Source organism: Peromyscus leucopus, chromosome 5 (assembly GCF_004664715.2).
Source record: "Peromyscus leucopus breed LL Stock chromosome 5, UCI_PerLeu_2.1, whole genome shotgun sequence".
Classification (NCBI taxonomy): domain Eukaryota; kingdom Metazoa; phylum Chordata; class Mammalia; order Rodentia; family Cricetidae; genus Peromyscus; species Peromyscus leucopus.
This window is the reverse complement of record NC_051067.1, coordinates 90,257,899-90,269,139: the sequence shown is the minus strand read 5'-3', so window position 1 is coordinate 90,269,139 and position 11,241 is coordinate 90,257,899. Positions and strand designations below refer to the sequence as shown.

The following is an 11,241-nucleotide window of genomic DNA, read 5'->3' as shown; positions in this document are numbered from 1 at the left end:
AACATATGAATGTTTCATTTTTTGCAATGGAAATATTTTTTTTTTTTTAGTGGCTTTGCTGTTATACTAATTCACTCACTGAAAAGAATTCCTTTGAGATTTCATGCAGTGGTTTCAACATCTGTCGATGATCACTGTCTAGGTACATAATTGGGGAAGTGCTTATACCTATCCATTACATTGTGTTCATGAGTGTGCTCAAGTGTGTACAAATGCACGTGTGTGTGTGTGTGTGTGTGTGTGTGTGTGTGTGTGTGTGTGCCCCAGTGTGTAGACTAGAGGTCAACCTTGAGTGCCATTCCTCAGGACAGCTGTCTACTTGGCTCTTTTGAAACAAGTTCCCTCATTATTACCCAGGCCTTGCCAATTAAGCTGGCCTGGCTGGTCAGGGAGCTCCGTGCGTTTATCTGTTCCCACCTCCCCGATTCTTGGCTACAAGACCCTACCACCACTGCTGACATTTTATGTGAGATCTGCAGATCAAATTTACATCCCTGTGCTTACTTAGCAGGCACTCTATGGCTCGGGTATCCCTAGCCTGGATTATCCTTTCTCATTAGCTTTAAAACTTCTTACATTCTCCATGCTTTTGATTTCTTTTTCTCAATTCTACTCCATTATGTCCATGGCAACTAAGTTAATTTTTGCATATCACAAACCACTTCATGTCACTCTTTTCATTTAAATCTTCAGTGAATTTTTATTCCAAATAAAATTCAAATTCTATAGTAAAATACGAGTATTTATCATCTGCTCCCCACTGACATACCTGTTTCTTGCTCCACATTTATAAGTGTTGCAAATTTTCTGAAATAGAATTCTTACAGTGGAGAAGTTACAAATACTGATTGTACATTTGTGGGAGCTGAAGAATGAGGCCATTTATTTTTGTGAGCCCAAAGGCTTATTCCTTCATGTCTTGAAGTTGAAGTACTCCTGGATGACATCCTTGGCCTGCGATTCTGTGCCATAGTCCTTACCCAGGACACTGACTGCAGCCAAGCACTTTGCACAGCTTCCCCTCGCAGTCAGTTGCTGAGGCCTACCCATTCCCCCAGTGTCTTGTTGTCATCAACCTTAATAGGTTGACTTGATGCTCAGCACAGGGTGCCTCAGCCATCTTGACACCCACAGGCTCATTGCAATGGGGTGCAAGCACATCAAGACGGGCTAGACACGTGTCGAAGCCGTTGGCAGCTGTGCATGCACTGCCGCATGTTATGACACTGTGAATGAGGGTGGTCTTCGGCATCTCTTGTGCAGCAGCGTTGACATCCCTTACACCTCCAGCAACAATGCCTTCCTCGGCTGTGTGGTGGATTATGGCTGAGGCACCCGATCTGTTCGCCTCTGTGCAACTCAATGGCAGGGGAAATGTCAGGCCCATTTTTTTGAAAAAGCAATGATGTACAGACCGTAGAGCACTAGAGCATTTAGAAAAAACTTTGACTATATCAGAAATGGAAATGTGGCATGCTTGGGTCTAAGGAAAAGCATACTGATTTCATAAAAAAAAAAAAAAAAGGAACCCAGAGAGGAATTCAGGATATGGGAGCAAGACTTATTTTTAAATGCATGGTTAATAAATTGCCCAAATGGTACACTGATCAGTTGGTTTTGCTGTCTTCAAGCTTCATCCCCATGCCACTTTCTCTTAAAGTTACTGTGTAGATGTTAATGGTTGCAATTTAATTCACATAAACCAATTTTATTTCGCTAATTGATGAGTTTTTCTTTTATTCCATTTATAGTAAATTCATCTGCAAAAGATGTTGCTGCATATACAGTTCCTAGAAGGGCAGCACCTGCTAGCAGATGGTACTACATGAGCGATCCAGAGTTCTTCCGCTGGCACTAAAGACTGAACCATGATGCAGCTGCGTGTGCTGTGCCATCCCACCCCAGCCTCCTTGTCCATCCAGCTGTGTGTGTCCTGCCATTCCATCCCAGCCTCCTTGTCCACCCAGCTGTGTGTGCCCTGCCATCCCAACCCAGCCTCCTTGTCCACACAGCTGTGTGTGCCCTGCCATCCCAACCCAGCCTCCTTGTCCACACAGCAGTGTGTGCCCTGCCATTCCACCCCACAACCTCCTTGTCCACCCAGCTGTGTGTGCCCTGACATCCCACCCCAGCCTCCTTGTCCACCCAACCTTAAATTGTATGAGTTTTTGAGTCTCCAAGGCTCTGCTGATGCTCCTGCTGAGCCGACTTGCTGTGCACATTGACTAGGGTCAGTGTCAGTGAACAGTTGACACCATCTGTAGACTGGGCTTCCTGGGGTTGGTGTCTCTTAAACCAGGGTCTTTCAGACTAACTGAAAAGAGGTGGCCTGATTTAGGGGTAGTGACTTAAACTGGTTTTCACAGCACATGTGAGAGGTTTCTCTTCAATAATGTCAGTTTCCTGTGATACCTGAACTAGCCATGGTGCTGTAATTTGCTAATACATTTTCCTCCATTTGATGCAATTGGAAGGGTGAGTTAATGAGACTAGAGGGTGCATGGAAGTGGCACTTAATTATGAAACAATGAAAAGCAGTCTACATCATGAAATCACCTCACAATCAGAATGAATGAAGCAGAGATGACTCAGTAGTTAATGATCACATCAATTAAGGGAACTCCATTTTTATCTCAACATATACGTATACAGTGTGAGAAAATGTAACTCCTTAGCTCTGAAGACAATTACTAAAAGATGAAAGACACACTGAGCTCCCAGAAGGGAAGCCACAGCTGCCCAGTCCACTCCTTTCTGTGCACGAGGTGTCGGAAACTGAGCTAGTCTCCAGGCTGGGCCTCACATCAAGACCACCCTGTAGCAAAAGGTAATTCCTTAATGGATAGCTACTCATCATTTAGCTAAACATGTAGCTAAACCACTGAGACAAAATATGTAAATGAACATTTAACCTATGATTGATGAAAACATGCTTCATTTGAGGATGTTTTTAATTAAATAGTAATGTAAATATATTAGAGTTTATTCAAAACAAGCTACTTTAGTCATGATACAGAATTAATCATCTACAATCCTAAGTTGTGTATAATTTTGGTAATTAGACAATCTAGTAAAACATTACTTTGAAAATACAAAAGATAAGTGTATTATAAACCTGGTTGAATTCAAATCTAAATATATGATAGAAAACATTTAAACGTCAAAAACATCCATTTAAAACATCCCCCAGAGATAACTGTCCTGAAGAAGATGTTGTATGACACGAATATTTAATGTGGCTTCTGTGTGTGCATAAGAGCATTTGGTTCTTTAGCCCGGAAACAGGTAGAGACATTGCTGAAATGTTATTTTGATTAACTAACACAAAAACATAGCATTCAAAATCTTTGGATCAAAGAAATATTCATTAAACTCCAAGCAACAAAATAACCAATTTAATAGCATGTGATAAAGCTAAAGCATTATTTGAATGGTGTAGTTCAAGATCATAGATTCTGCTCTGTTCCACAATTCATGAATTATACATATCCTTTTATTTTCAAAGTGTATGGCTTACTTATAAAGAAATTCTTCAGTTTTTTTTTTTTGAAAAATGAGCATAAATTTTATGTCCTGCCCCAGGGCATGAAATTCTGCAAACATTTTCATTTATTAATGGTTTCAAACACCTGGGAATTTTGTAGACATTACAGATGTTTTCATACGTGTAAACTTAGAATAAATGTTGAATATAAGGGAAAGCTTTCTAAGTTCCAGATCTATTTGTGTTTCATGAGACCTGGGGTTCCATTAGAGTCAGCTCTTTGGGGTTGAGTTTGTTCCCATTACGTAAAATACGACAAGGGGTAGTGGCTGGGTAGGCTCAGCGGTCCAGCACCTACCTAGACTGTACAAGGCCTTGGGTTCTGCCCACAGCACTAAAAAAGAATGTTCTTTTCATTTAAAATGATGAAATATGTATATATTCTCAAGCACCAACTAATTCTTGAAACACATTTCTATAGTTGCAAGTGTTAATTATATAATTAGGATTCCATATCCTTTAAAATATAGTTTCTCTTATTATTAAAGAATTAAGAATTATGTTTTTCTTTCTTGTGAGAACATATCTAAAAACTTGTTGAGCCAAACTTTGTTTTCCTGTGAGAAACAATTCTGCTTTAACCATGGCAGCTGCCTTGTTTGCTGCTTTAAAGGGACGGCTCGGTAGGACTAAGTTCCTAAAGCAGGACAGGTTTACTCTTGTCCTACACGTGAGGTCAGCCCCAAAGCTGGAGATCCAGCACAGCCTCAGAGTCTTCGCTCAAGAGTAAGAAAACCATCTCCTGAGAAGTGTGTTGATGGAGGGCTGGGGAGGTGGTTCAGTGCATAAGAACCCTTGTTATGTAAATGTGAGAGTCCGAGTTTGAATCCCCAGCACCCACATAAAGTTCGGGGCACGGTCACATGTGCTTCTTAACCCCAGAATCAGGGTGGAGGGAGAGACTGATGGACCCAGGGCCTTGCTGATTAGCCAGCCAGCAGAAAGTGAGCTTCAGTTTCGTGAGAACAGAAGGAAGAGTGTGACAGAGGAAGATAACCAATGTCTTCCCTGGTCTCTATGCACACACACACACACACACACACACACACACACACACACACACACACACTATTGATTGCATGGAGGATGGATGTCAATTTAGTACTCAAGGGAAAAACAAGACAGTATTAAAAAAACTTGGTGTTTTGTTCTATAAGTTTGTAACCAGGCCTAACCTGGTGTACTTCACAAATGACCATTTCCCTCTTTATTCTCACTGGAGCACAATGGACTTCTCAGTTCCTTCTGTTGTTGAATATTGAAGGGTTTTGTTCTCACTTTGGTTTCTTCTAAAAGCAGTCCATCTTTGAGTTCAGATGTGACATTTTGTCCAGTTTCTGAATCTATAAGTTTCTCCAGTGAAGAGTCGTCAGAAGATGTTGCATGAATCCTAATTGGTCTTAATAAAAACTTGGTACTGGGTATCAGGGTGAAAGCTGAAAGATCAGAGAAGCAGAGCAAGCCACCTCTTAATTCCCCAACTCCTCAGCCTGCAAGAGTGGGTTCGTGCAACAAGAAGACTTCATTTAAGCCTTCTCTAATGGAAGGTGCTCTGATGGTGATGAGAACTGTGCTTCTATTATCTCACTTAACCAGCATGCAGTGAATTAACACATTCTCGGTGTGTGTGTGTGTGTGTGTGTGTGTGTGTGTGTGTGTGTGTGTGTATTTCTACTCTTATTTGAAATATTTTTATATTGATACAAATGTAAGTTTATATCTGTCATGCTTTATGTATGTTCTACTTCCGTTTAGGATATTTGGTATATTGATATATATTTAAGATAATTGTCATATTGCATATCGCACTATATATTCCTACCTCTGTTATAAATATCTTGTGTATTGTCACAATTTTGAAGTCATTGTTCTTTACCATACATTTGCTTATAGACTGTTTACCTTGTTTACGTGAAGCCTTAGTCCTTAGGTTATTTCGGTAGATAAGACTTATAGATTTATAGTCATCTATGCATGTCATCTCTATAGTTACATTAGTTAGGTTATCCAGATTTACAGATACATAGGTCAGATGGACAGGTAATCTTCAAACACTTCATAGACCTAGAGAATATGGCATTTAAATAACTTAGAATTCTGTTGACGTGAGACGCAATTGCTCCTGGCTACACCAATTTGATCCCAAGAGAATATTGGGCTTCTAAGACATTCCCATTTGGAAGTTTGTCTTCTTGGCACAAAATGGCCTACTGGACAAAGAACTGCCCTTGCCTTGACGGCTGACAGTATGAATGCAATGCTGTCCTTTCTGGACAAGCGGGACACAAGGAAAGTGACCACCGTACTCTGCCAAGACAGGGTAAGATGGTCTTTCAGAATTCTTGCTTCTGAAAATGGTATGTCAGATACTCTAGGCCTGTAGCCAATTTGAATGCACCAACAATCCTGAGAAACATTATGTGACTATCCAGGCTGCCAGCTGTCTTGGTCTACTCTTGCAAGATTCCTGAAAGTTGCTTGCATCCATCTACCATTTCTCAGGTACCATTATGTTCCTTCTCAGGTCTTTGATGGGATTGAAGACTAGCAGTTATAGTTACAACTTAGTATATATAATATCTTAGATAGAACATATTAAGTATTAGATTCAGGTTCTTTAGGATAGGACACCTTTTGGAATGATCTTTATAACATGCCATTTACCTATGCTCTATACTTCTCTGGATTTTAGTATGTGTTTCTTGCTTGATATTGTTTGCATTGGTTGTAGTTCCATCTTATCTAGGTCATTATCCTTCATTATTCCTGGACAATATTTGATAACCATTCCTTTGTATATAGTCTTGTATTAGTTTAGAACCTTCTTATTTAGACAAAAAGGGGGAGATATAGTGGGTAGTCATTCCAGCTTGGATCTGGAAGTTCCAACCCCCATTGAGATTCTGGCAACTGTCACGCCTATGAGGCAGGGACAGGGGAGGCACCTGGAGACCCGAGATCTGGATGGGCCAGTGCTCTCTCTGTGCTGGGACCCTGAACGGTGGAGGTGAACCAAGCAGAGCTCCAGAGAACACCGCTGGATTGTGATACATCTCCCCCAGACCCTGCAACCTACCTATCCCTTAATTTGTGAGTTACGCCATTAAATAAATATCATTTTAACTATGTGGAGTGGCCTTAATAATTTCACCAATAGTCGTCTGTGTGAATTCTTGTGGGCACACATATGTATGGCTATAAGTGTGTATGTCTGTTCATTCATGTTGGGGCCAGAGGCCAACTTTGAGTGTTCCTAAGGAGCCATTCTTGGGTTTTGTTTGCTTGTTTTTGTTTTTTGAGAAAGGGTCTCTCCTTGGCCTTGTCCCCATTAGGCTAAACTAGCTGGCCAGGGTCCACCTGTCTCCCATGTCCCAGTTCCATGAGTGCCAGTGCAAAGTGCCACACATGACTTCTTTTTTTTAAATGGATTCTGGGGATTTAATTTTCACATCACTTTACCAACTAATGCATCTGCCCAGCCTGACTTCAATACATTTTATACTTAAGAAACAAGATTTCTTGTGGTTATGTGGTTGCTAAAGTCACAGAGCTGTGATGAACACAAACACAGGCTAAGACCATGTTGATCTGCTCTTAGGATGCTTCCAAAGGGGCAAGCTGGGATTATTTTCTGTAGATAAGTGTCCAGCCATCTTGCTTATTTTCCAGTCATTTAGCTAAATCCACAGCTTCCTGCAGATACACATCTAGTCATCCTCAGCTCTTATTTTTGATAGTGTGTCTTTAAAGCTTGACTTTGCTTGCACTTATCACACTTTGCTCTTTGGTCACTGCAGAAGAGACAACACAATATGGCTTTGAAGTTTCCCCTATCATCTGCCCGACTCCTTTCTTCATGTTGCCATACCCATCTATTGTTGAGAGAATGCTCTGGCCTTTACTGTCCCATGTGGATTGACATTTCTCTCTCTGGATGTTCTCCCCATTAGTTATATGTGCTTTCTCTGAATTATCCTCACCAACCTAGCAGAACTACAAAACAATGTACGCTCATTTCCCTGAATTTTGATAGGTTAAGAGAATAGACTTGGTGCTGAGTCTTTGGAAGAGGCTCTAGAGATGTGGGCTGAGGTGTGTCAACTAAAGTCAGACTGAGTAAGAAGCCTCTTTAAGTTCATGTAGTTTGGGTAATATAAGCTTAAAGACTGTGTTGGGAGAGCAGGAGAAACAGTCTTTCCCAGGGGAGAGTGCTCAGTAGTTATTCAATATAAAACAGTCAGCCCTGAGATCATGTGCATTCAAGTACATTTTACAGATTGAGTAGATTGTATTTATATATTCGGGGATATACATAACACACGAGTTAGAGCAAAAGAAGCTAGAGGCTATGAATTTGAGAGAGAGCAAGGGGTGTGTGCGTGAGAGGAGCTGGGGAGAAGTGAAGAGAAAATTATATAATTATATTTTAATTTTAAAAAATTTAAAAAAGAATGTGTTGGCTTCTGTCTCAAGTGCTCTCTAATACTTTGTCACAGGCAAGCTTGCAACATGGCAATTGTGTTGTCAAAGGCAGAGAAAGAGAGAGAGAGCCTGGGCTCAAGGTGGTCTTATAAGCTCATATAACCTGTGTGTAAGTGGCATGCACATCGTCACTCCTACCTGTGTGTAAACAATGTACATATCATCACTCTATATAACCTGTGTGTAAAAACAGTGTGCACATCATCCCTCCTACCTGTGTGTAAACAATGTACACATCATCCCTCCTACCTGTGTGTAAACAATGTGCACATCATCGCTCTATATAACCTGTGTGTAAACAGTGTGCACATCATCCCTCCTACCTGTGTGTAAGCAATGTGTACATCGTCCCTCCTACCTGTGTGTGAACAGTGTGCACATCATCCCTCCTACCTGTGTGTAAACAGTGTACACATCATCCCTCCTACCTGTGTGTAAACAGTGTGTACATCATCCCTCCTACCTGTGTGTAAACAATGTGCACATCATCGCTCTATATAACCTGTGTGTAAACAGTGTGCACATCATCCCTCCTACCTGTGTGTAAGCAATGTGCACATCATCCCTCCTACCTGTGTGTGAACAGTGTGCACATCATCCCTCCTACCTGTGTGTAAACAATGTACACATCATCCCTCCTACCTGTGTGTAAACAGTGTGTACATCATCCCTCCTACCTGTGTGTAAACAATGTACACATCATCACTCTATATAACCTGTGTGTAAACAGTGTGCACATCATCCCTCCTACCTGTGTGTAAGCAATGTGCACATCGTCCCTCCTACCTGTGTGTGAACAGTGTGCACATGTCCCTCCTACCTGTGTGTGAACAGTGTGCACATTGTTCCTCCTACCTGTGTGTAAACAGCATGCACATCGTCCCTCCTACTGTAATAAGTAATATGGCATGGATGGATCTTGCTCACACTCGAAAGAATAATTTTAAATCTTTTCTTAAAAATGCTATTGTCCCATCTTTCCCTTGTCAACATACATTCAGGTTTCAGTTCTTCTGGCTGCTGCTCCTCAATTGTCTTAGCTAGCCTCCTTACTATTCTGCTACCCCATTAAATGCTGTCACACTTATGAGTCCTAAGTAAATGAGTGTCGGGAGGTGAGCACCACAGGCTATGCCCTGATGTCCATCTGACTCCTGCACCTCCCAGCCTCCTGTGACTGTTTCACCTGACTGTTCTTGTATCTCATCTGTCTGGGCTGCTGGTCTCCTTGCTCCTGTGACATTTCACCATCCTATCTGTATACTTTTCACTGTCCTGCTAGACTGGATTCTAGGGTCCTTGGAGCAGCAGTGAGGCATTTCTTGTCTTTCTACAGCACCCTGACTTCTGAAGGAGTTGTGTAGCACAGTGTTTGGTACCTTCTTTCCCCGGCTTTTTGAGTCCTTCCTGCCCTTGGACTCTGGTTTTCTACAGAAATGACTCCTGCTAGTCCTACCAATGGTTACTATGTCTAACCATTGTAGCAGATAACACTCAACGAATACGCCATTCTTTTCTTAAAATATTCTTTCCCACACTGTATCACATCAGAACACACTGCAGGCTGCTGTTCTTCTGTCTGCTGCTTCTCATCTCAGCTGCATTCTACTATTCTACTAAACGATCAAGCCTCATGATGCCCCCATACTCTGTCCCAGGTCTTCCCATCTCCTCATTTACAGTGTTCTTTCTCCAGTACCTTCACTCTTGTGTGACTTTTATTAGAATTATTCCAGATTGACACTGAGAGATTGGGATTCTCATGAAACTCCACTGTCACAATGCTGCCTTTTTGATATTTTTATCTTAATATTTCACAAGCACTTCAAATTCAACATCTTCAAGCTGAAATTGAGAATCTTCTGTACATAGACCTCTACTTTTGAATGAACTCTCTTGATAGACAACACTCTGATTTCTTGGTGCTTTGCTGAAGCTAGAAACACATGAGTGATGAAAAATCCCTTTTCCTCAGTCTATATTTCTTTTATTTATCTACTTGTGTACATGATGTGTGCATGTGTGCATAACATATGTTCATGCATGTGTAGGTCAGAGGGCAATATCATGTCTTCCTCATTTTTTTTCCTTTGACTACTTTTTTGGGACAAGGTTTCTGACTATATCGAGCATGCTGACTGTCTGGCCAGCAAACTCCAGTCTCTGCATCCTCAGTACTTCCACCCCTATATTTTTATGGTGCTGGGCATCCACACTCAGACCCCCATGCTTGCCACGCAGGAATTTTACCAACCAAGTTGTTCCCCAGCCCCTCATCTCACATTTCTAGTCAGGTAGTAAACCCTGGTCCTGCTTCCTCTTAACTGCCTCTGTTCTTCCTCTTTACTGTCCCACACATGCCCCTTTAATTTGTCAGACATTAGTCATTTGACTTAATTAGCTGAAAATCCAGAAGAGGGTCTTCATTCTAAGTATCTATGTATCTAGATAAAACCAATACCATGGGATAAGGAGAAAATCATTCACAGAGGAAAAACAACATTAGGTTTCAATTGGAGCATTGATTTCCCCTGGAAAGGCTTTTCTAAAGGCCCAATCAAGATTGGTTCCTGAAGTCATGCCAGCCGGAAGAACAGGTAGGGTGCCTGTGCATGGAACTCTCCCCCTCTCTTGGTTCAGTTCCCAAAGACTCAACCCACTGTCACCACTTCTCTCCCAGGCCCCACCCCCACTACCATGTCCCTGCCCCAACTTCAGACATCCCCTGCTCAAGTGAAAGTCACACCAACCAGAAGACCAGAGAGGCAACAGACACCAAGGATCAGAACACGCACCCAACAAAGACAAACTCAGAAATTGGCATCTAGACCTATAATCACCCAAACCCGGGTGCTTAGACACCACATAAGAACACAATTACCACCAGAGCCCAGCTATCCTACTGCAGAAAGCCCTGAATATTTCAACACAGCTGAAGCACAAGGAAAAGAACATAAAACCATCTTTATAAAGATGATAGAGGTCCTTAAAGATGAAGGAAATGGAGGAAAAGACAAGGAAAAAGGTTGAAGGAAATGAATAAATCCTCCCAAGAAAGCCAAGAAGAAACAAACAAATACACCTGTTCAAACCTGAAAATGGAAATAGAAGCAATAAAGAAAGCACAAAATGAGGGGATTCTGGAAATGGAAAATATATGTAAGAGAATAGGAACTACACATATAAGCATCACTAACAGAATGCTAGAGACCTAA

At 41.5% G+C, this 11,241-nt stretch overlaps 1 pseudogene; it reads right to left on the bottom strand.

Moving 5' to 3' along the window:
- Nucleotides 1-912: 912 nt before the first annotated feature.
- On the bottom strand, nt 913-1,387 carry LOC114701620 (annotated as a pseudogene).
- Nucleotides 1,388-11,241: the final 9,854 nt, after the last annotated feature.